At 29.8% G+C, this 8,613-nt stretch overlaps 1 long non-coding RNA gene across 1 annotated transcript; it reads left to right on the plus strand.

Moving 5' to 3' along the window:
* Window positions 1-393: 393 nt before the first annotated feature.
* Window positions 394-3,526, plus strand: LOC123224793. Its single transcript, XR_006504061.1, has 2 exons — window positions 394-519; window positions 3,081-3,526. It is a non-coding gene; the product is annotated as an uncharacterized LOC123224793 (long non-coding RNA).
* Window positions 3,527-8,613: the final 5,087 nt, after the last annotated feature.

Raw genomic sequence — 8,613 nt, forward strand, 5'->3', positions numbered from 1 at the left:
AAAAACAATGAAGCACAGTGGGGTGTGATTGTATTTTTTTAAAATTTTTTTAGAGAAATTTTTTTTCCAACCCAAAGTTTGGCCTTAAAAATTTTTTCCACCCCTAATTGACATAAATAACATTGTTTACCTAAAATCCTAGTTAGTAAATACGTGTATTAAACACGTTTAGAAGAATTTTTAAACCCAAAATGTATTATATGCGTATTCTATGCACTTCCTGTATTAAACACGAATTTTTCAGCCATATTTTACGTTTGCCATATTTTTGAATTTTTGGCTAAGGTTAGAGTACAAAATTGTCTCTTTCATTTTTTATTATTTACGATAATGCCATTTAAAAAAAACCCAATATATTTCTTTCTTAATCCCTAATTGTGCATTTTCTCTTCCCATTTATGCTCTATGAAACACAAAAAAAATTGTTGCTTTACACCAATATTTATTGGATTTGCTCTCTTCTTACTTTTTTATTTATTGAAAGATTCTCTTGAAATGGGTTTACACCAATATTCATAGGTATGTTTTTCTTTGCTTATTTTAAATGGGTTTGATTTAATTTTTTATTTTTGTTTTTGATTTACTTGTAAGATGGGGCTTTAGAAGTTTGTTTCAATTGTTTGTGAATCTTGTTATTTTATGTTTATTTTTCCTTTATAACAACTATCTTCTAGACTTCAAATTTTGATGTAACTTTACCTCACTCAACCAAATTCTCTTTCATTTCAAGTGGGTCTTTTTCTTTTACTTCTCTAACTACATGAAGCAATAGAATTTGGTTTTATGCTTTTGCCTGTGAGATTCATCACTTGTTTTATGGCTTTAATTTGCTAATGAGAGTATATTATTATTTGTTTGCTTTGTGTGCATTATGAAATATTAAAGATTTTGGAAATTCGTTTAATGATTCTGGCTGTCTGGCTTATTATTAAGCACCATCTAGTAGTGTGATTAAAGTGTTACATATGGGTTTTGAGTAATATAATTTTTGAGTCTGTCTTATTACAAATTTCTAATGTAACATTATGCAATCTGGACAACAATTTTAATGTCCATGGTTCTTACAGAAACCCAATAACACATGATTGTAAATTCACTATTATGTCCTTTTATACCACTAATGATTTAAATACATGTATACTTATGACCTCGACCCTAAATTTTGAGAGTTTCTTTATTCATCTCTGTCTTGAAACTTAATTGTTATTCCCTATCTAATTGATTTCACTATTTGGTTATGCAATTGGTTGATTAGAATTATGAATGGATGCTTCAAAAATTTATTTTGAATCTTTATTTTACATAAAAGTCAGCTTAAGAGATAATTTTTGTTTGTTTTGTGACTTTTGTCTAGCCTAGTTCAATTTTTCTACATGTAGGTTTTAACCAATATGGTGCCAAAAAAAAAAAAGATAGAATTTGGGAGTATGTCGAGGAGCTTGAGGAAAAGTGGAAATGTAAATTTTGTGAAAAAGTTTTTAATGATGGGGCTTTAAGAATTAAAACACACTTGTTTGAAATAACTGGTCATGATATTGATATTTGTGGAAATGTTAATCTTGAGACACAAGCATATACATTCTTAGTTATGTTTGGAGGTAACAAAAAATCAAAAACTTCAACTGGTTTTACTTCTACTTTAAACTCTAATGTTCATGAGGAGGAATCAAATCCAGCAACTTTTAGAGGTGATCAAAGATATCAAAGTCAAGCTTCCTTACTACAAATGAATAAGAAAAATGATATAGAGTTTGTTGATAAAATGCTTGCTATGCATTTTGTGGTGAAAAATATTGCTTTTAATTTTGTTCTAATTGTTGCTTTTGATGATTTTGTAAAGGCAATAGCTGAATATGGCGTAACATACAAGCTTCCATGTTATTCAACTCTTTAAGCTAAATTAATTCTAGAATCTAGGAAAAGTGTTCATGGGTATGTTGTTATGGTGAAACATTCTTGGGTGACATCTGGTTGCACTATAATGTTTGATATATGAAATGATTTGAGACATTGATCTTTCATTGATCTTGTTGCATATTCACCTAGTGGTGCAATGTTTTTGAAATCATTAGATGTTTCACGAGAAAGAAAAACTGGGATTTATTTGAAAGATATTGTTTCCTCAATGATTAAATCAATTGGCTAGGAAAATGTTGTACAATTTATGACTGACAATCGTAGCAATTTCACATCTGCTGGTGACATGCTCATTGGCATGTATCCTTGTATGTATAAGACAAGTTGTGCTACTCACGGAATCTAACTTCTATTAAAAGACATATATGATGAAGTTGATTAGGTGAAAGTTGCCATTGACGAAGCAAGATTGATAGTTATGTTCATGACACGGTACACAATCCATTATGCAACAATGAAAGTGTTCACCAAAGATAGACAATTAAGACAACCTTGTACCACAAGATTTGCCTCAAGCTTTTTAATGCTTCAAACTATGTTGGATTTGGAGGATGAACTTCGCCTCCTTGTTGCTTCATCTGAATGGAGAGGTTTTGATTATTATAAGACTAACTCAGGTAAAAGGGTTATTGAAATTGTTCAAAGTGATTTTTGGGTTAAAGGAAGGGAGATGTTACAAATATTCTTAATTGATTGATTTGAGTTCTTCGTTTAATTGATGGTGATGGATCTAATGCCGGTTATTTATATGAAACAATGATGAGAGCAAAAGTTTCAATTAAGGAACAATGTAATAGTGATGTGAACAAATACAAACATATTTTGGAATTATTTGAGAATCATTGGGTCAATAACATCATTCATCTGATACATGTTGCAACTAACTTTCTTAATCCTTCATACTTTTTTTTTGAAAATTTTAAAAAGGATAGGGAGATGAATATGACATCAATTACATTCATTAAAACTTGCTTTTAGTATAGAAAAAGTTGTCATTTATGAGACAAGTTCAATTGTATCATAGTAGGTCACCTACATTATTTACTTCAATAGCAAAAATGATGTTAGTAACACGTCATTGTTCTAAGTTTAAGAAATTCAAATTTTTTTTGTTACATTGTTTCTTTCTTTATATTTAAAGAAGGTTTTTATGTCATTAGAAGGAGTATAGTGGGATTACAATGGAGATGATCTTCTCTTGATGAATAAGTATGTTGTTCGAATTTTGAGTCAACCTTGCAGCGCTTCATCATGTGAGAGAAATTGGAGTGCCTTTGAAGTTGCTGAAATAAAAAAAAGGAATAGGTTGTCACATGAAATGCTAGACACACTAGTATATGTAAGGATGGACACAATGATGATGGATAAGTTCACTTCCACGATGGCTTGTGATTTGGGACCAATAGATCTTGATAATTTAGGGGAGATTCCAAAGTATGAAGAAATTCGTATAGATGAAGATTCTAATTCTACACCAAGTACTAATGACTTGATAAATTATGATGACCTTTCTTGGTTGGATGGCTATTTTTTGAGTTTTTAGTGTTTGTTTATATATTTTTCTTGTTATGGACTACAATTTGAATATTGACTATGTTATAATTTGATTCTTGGTTGTGTTATATGTTTGAAACTCTTGTTTGATTATAAGTTTGTAGTTTGAACTGTGTCTATTTTATATGTTTGTAATTTGAATCTTGTTTATATCATTTGTATAAGGCATGATATAGACAAGATTCAAACAAGGCATAATATAAGGCATAATTTTATGTGTTTATATCATTTATGATTGAATCTTGTCTATATTATGCCTTATATGATTTTTGAAAAAAAGTGTTGGTTTTGCTCCCTATTATTTAGTATTTCCTTTGTTGAGAACTTAATATCTTCCCTTGTTTCATTCTAACGGCTCTATATAATGTTATCTTTTGGTATAACAGACTTTTTTGAGACAATAATTTGAATTTTGATTATGTATTATGTTATATTAGGTTTAATAGTTAATTAAATATTTTACATTTAAATTGTTATATTGATTTTTATTAGGAGATTTTTGAAAAGTACTAAAATTATTATTAATATTGCTGTATATTTAGAAACATATTATTGACGATGTGTCATATTAAATCTATATATACACATTTCGTACTTTTCTCATGCGTGAAATTTAGGGGTATTTTTTTATAATCATATTTTTCATTATTCGCTGTATCATACCTGTATAATTCCCATACCGTTTTTTTCAGTTCTTGCATTTACTAACTAGGCCTAAAATCAAACAAAAATAACACTTTTTCATCCAAAATTAAACTTTGTTAATAAAACAATAGTATTAAGGAGTGAAATTACCATTTTATCTCTACTATTTCATTTTTCAAATTTATCATATAATCCTAAATTAACAAAAAATTATAATAATATTTTAAATATCTAACTTATATAAGAATTCTCTTATTTCCGTTTTCTTTCACTCTCATCCTTTTTCTCTTTTTATATAAATGGGGAGTCTTTGTCATATGATTGCAAATTAGGGGTAAATTATAATTTTTGAAAATATAGGGGTCTTTAAAAAAATTTAAGGGCTTATTGAAAGTTTAAAAGCAGTGTGGGAGTCATTTGGAGGTTTTCCAATAGTTTTAAAAAAGAGAGTTACACCTCAAAAAATTGAATATATTGCAACATAGTTTTTTAAGAATTAAATTATTATATTTGAAGTGTTTGTATCTAATAGAAAGTTGTTTTTTATTTTCGAAATTAGTAGATATTAACATTATTATTTTACCTTTATGCAATTATTTTTTTCTTAAAAAAATTTTAGTTAGTGTGGAAAAATGTTATTTTGCCAACTATGAGTAGAAAAGTGTTTTTAGGTCAAATTTTGGGTGGCAAAATGTTAGTTATTATTATTTTTATTTAGTGATTTTTTTTTTAGTTTGAGTATTTATTTTTCGTTTTTAGTATTAATAAAGAGATTGTTTGGCTTTTCTAACTGAAAGTTTAATTTATTAATTGGATTTTAGAATAAGTCACTTAACGTTGGATCGATCCAAATATATGTGATTTTTTGGTTTTGTAAGTACTTTTCTTTCTTTCTTTTTTTTTTTTTTTTTTTTGGGTTTGAGAGTGTTAAATATAATAGTTAAGTGAAAATGGTGCATTTTGTATATTGGCAAAACACACTGTTCCATTTAAAATAAGGAGCAAAAGCTTCTACTGTTAAATTCAGTTTGAAAGTCTTTTAAGTACTAAGGTTGTTGTTGTCACTTAATCTTCTAATGAAGATTGAAAATCTACAGTTGCTGGGTGTCTAATGATCGAGAAAAATTAAATTTCTATTATGTTCAACTAATTAGATTAACGGTTGAGATTAAGATAACAATTATTATAGAAACTTGTCTATATTCTGTAGTGTAAAAATGTAACAAAATTTATTGTAATGTGTATCAAGAAATCAAGGAGGAATTTATAGTTTTTCTTGTTGTGATTTATGATTTTTCTGTGGTTTTTGTTCAACCTTTCATGGTATTAGAGCACAAGCTAAATGACGAGTCTAATAGCCTAAAGTGTTCCTAGATACAAGTGATAACACATTTGTCCAAACAAACTCAGCTAAACAATAGGCTTAACAACCTATGGTGATTGCACTTGAGGAAGGGTGTTGGAGACTAAAAAAAAGGACTTTCACATCTAATAAAAGTAGTAAAGTAAGTGGTATATAAGTGTGGTGGAATGGACCTTAACACAAGCCAATTGGTTTTATGTAATATGAGTTTTGATGTCCATACTTATAGACCTAATATATATTCCGACATGGTATCAGAGTTATTGACCAACATCTAATGGTTAATCCGCTTGATAATGACTTTTCAAGAACCTCAATAACTCATGAGAAGTCTTTTGCAATGAGTTTGGGTAAGCAATAGAGTTGGATAAGTGCGTTTCCTATCTCAACTTTGTAAGCTGTGAGCCCTAAATTGATTAATGACATTTATCGCTATTGGTGTGCTCAGGCTTTGTTAGTAGTAGCAACACATGGCTTGGAAGAGCATTTGACAAGTCTAGTAAAATCAACTGATGGAATGAACGATAATTAGATGCATAATAATCAATATTCTATATGGAAAAGATACGATAAACTACTTATAAGGGGGCTTATCTTTTCAATCTTTACTAATTTGTTCAATTTAATGTCTAGTTGTAAGACTGCTAGTGAAATGTGGGTATTTTTAGAGTCTTATCTCATCTCAGAGTCCAAAATTAGGTTATAACTCTTAGGAGCACTCTCTAAACCCTTAAGAAAGGCAGTTTGTTTGTTCAGGAGTATCTTCAGAAAATGAAAGACATTTTTGACACTCTAATTGTTAGTAGTCAAATCTTGAGTGAAGAAGAATTAATAAATTTTATATTAGATGGGTTAAATCCTGAATTTGAGCCTATGGTTGCCCATATGATAGCAAGAATGGAATCTTCAATTGAAAAACTTACCCTAGCTGAAGTTAAATCCATTTTACAGAAGTATGAACAAAGGTCAATTAGCGCCTTGGCTTTACCCTTTGAATACAGTATTGGTGTGTTAACATAGCTAGGTAGACAAGTAATTTTAGTATTGATAATAATTGTGTGAGTTCTGGTGTAGGAGGAGGAAATAATAGTGTTTTCTATACTAATGTTGTTCAAAATCAATTAGATAGGGATCAAAGTGGAGGACAAGGATAGTTTAGATCCCTCTCTAGTGAGTTTCATATGAACCCTCAAAGTAGAGGAAAAGGCAGGTTTTAAAATAGATCTAGGGTAGTGCATCAACGCTATGGAAAATCAAGCCATGTAGTGATGAAGTGCTATCATAGGTTTGATGTTCATTGTTTTGGCCCTATTTAAAACACCAGTATACCAATCCCATATACACCACCTTACTAAACACAAATTCACAATCCTAACAATTCTATCTACCATCTAAACCAACTACCTATCCACATCAAACACATACTAACCCTCAAATACAACAACTAACAGTAGCCTACTAAACCATAACCTTTTAACCTTTTATGCAACAATAACTACAACAAATCCATTCAATATCCAGTCCTCAACCACAATTGACTAAATCATTGCATGTAACACCTGTGCCTACTGTGCAGCCACAAACACTACTTGCAACCTACACCATCATTAGTAAACCATCTTATCTTGCTCCAAATTCTATCTTAAAAGCCAATCCAAGAACAGTATCCTATCCTTAAATAAAACAACCAATAATAGCCCACTATACCATAACCTTTCAACCTTATATGCATTAATAACTACAACAAACCCATTTAGTATCCTATCCTCAACCACAATTGACTAAATCATTGCATACAACACCTGTACCTACTGTGCAGCCACAAACACTACTTGCAACCTAAACCATCACTAGTAAACCATCTTATCCTGCTCCAAATTCTATCGTAAAAGCTAATCCAAGAATAATAGATGACCTAAATTGGTATATGGATTTCGGAGCCAGAGATCATGTCACCTTTAGAGTAGATCAGATGGCTATTAAAATAAATTATATAAGGAGCCAACATTTGTAAGTGGGTAGTGGTGAGTGTCTTAATATTTCACATACTAGATTCCTTTCTTTGCCTTCTTTTAATACAAATAGATTTCTTACTCTTAAAAACATTTTTTGTGTACCAAAAATTACAAAAGATCTACTTAGCATTTCAAAGTTTACTAAAGATAATAATGTCATAGTTGAATTTATGAGTGATTGTTATTTTGTTAAGAACAAGGACACTAGAACTGTGCTACTTCTAGGGATTCCTAAGGATGGACTCTACTAACTCTATACGTCTATTGAGTGTTTTTCTTCTTCAAATAATTTAGAATCTTTGTTTAGTTCTGTCCATTGTAATAAATTAAGTGCTTCAGTTTCTTATATCTCTTCTGTTGATACTACTAGTTGTAATACTATTTGTGAATAATAAATATGTTTCCAATGTTGCTTCTTCTGAATATACTGAGTTCATTTCTTATCATACCAAGAAAGTAGATGTTTTTGTTTGGCATAAACGTCTAGGACATCTTTGTGAAAAAATTTTGAAAAACATCCTTTAAATATTGAATGGTACTATTACCCTTTTGTAAAGATTGCCAATATGGCAAACATCATTAAAATCATTTTTTGTATCTAGTTCTAGAGCTTTGCAACCTTTAGAATTAATTCACAGTGACATAGGGGGACTTGCATCTATTGCCTCAAAATCTGATTTTAAGTATTACTTGCATTTCCTAGATGATTTTACTAGGTTTACTTGGATTTTCCCATTAAAAACCAAGTCTAAACTCCCTGCTCAAAATTTTCATACTCTTGAAACATTAAAAACTAATTAGGGTGGAGAATATAAGCCTCTTGTCAAATATCTGAATACCTATGACATTATTTTTAGGCATTTTTGTCCACACACTCACTAACAAAATAGAAGAGTAGAGGGTAAACATAGACATATCATAGAATTAGACTTAGTTATTCTATCTTAAGCCCACATACCCTTAGATTATTGGTGGGAAGCTTGTCAAACCTCTATTTTCCTCATAAACAAAATGCCTTCTCTTGTCTTGTCAAATTCTTCTCTATATTGATTGTTGTTTAAGAAAAAACCTGATTATAACCTTTTAAAAGTTTTTGACTGTGCTTGTTACCTTATCTTA

This window comes from Mangifera indica, chromosome 9, assembly GCF_011075055.1.
Source record: "Mangifera indica cultivar Alphonso chromosome 9, CATAS_Mindica_2.1, whole genome shotgun sequence".
In the NCBI taxonomy this organism is placed as follows: domain Eukaryota; kingdom Viridiplantae; phylum Streptophyta; class Magnoliopsida; order Sapindales; family Anacardiaceae; genus Mangifera; species Mangifera indica.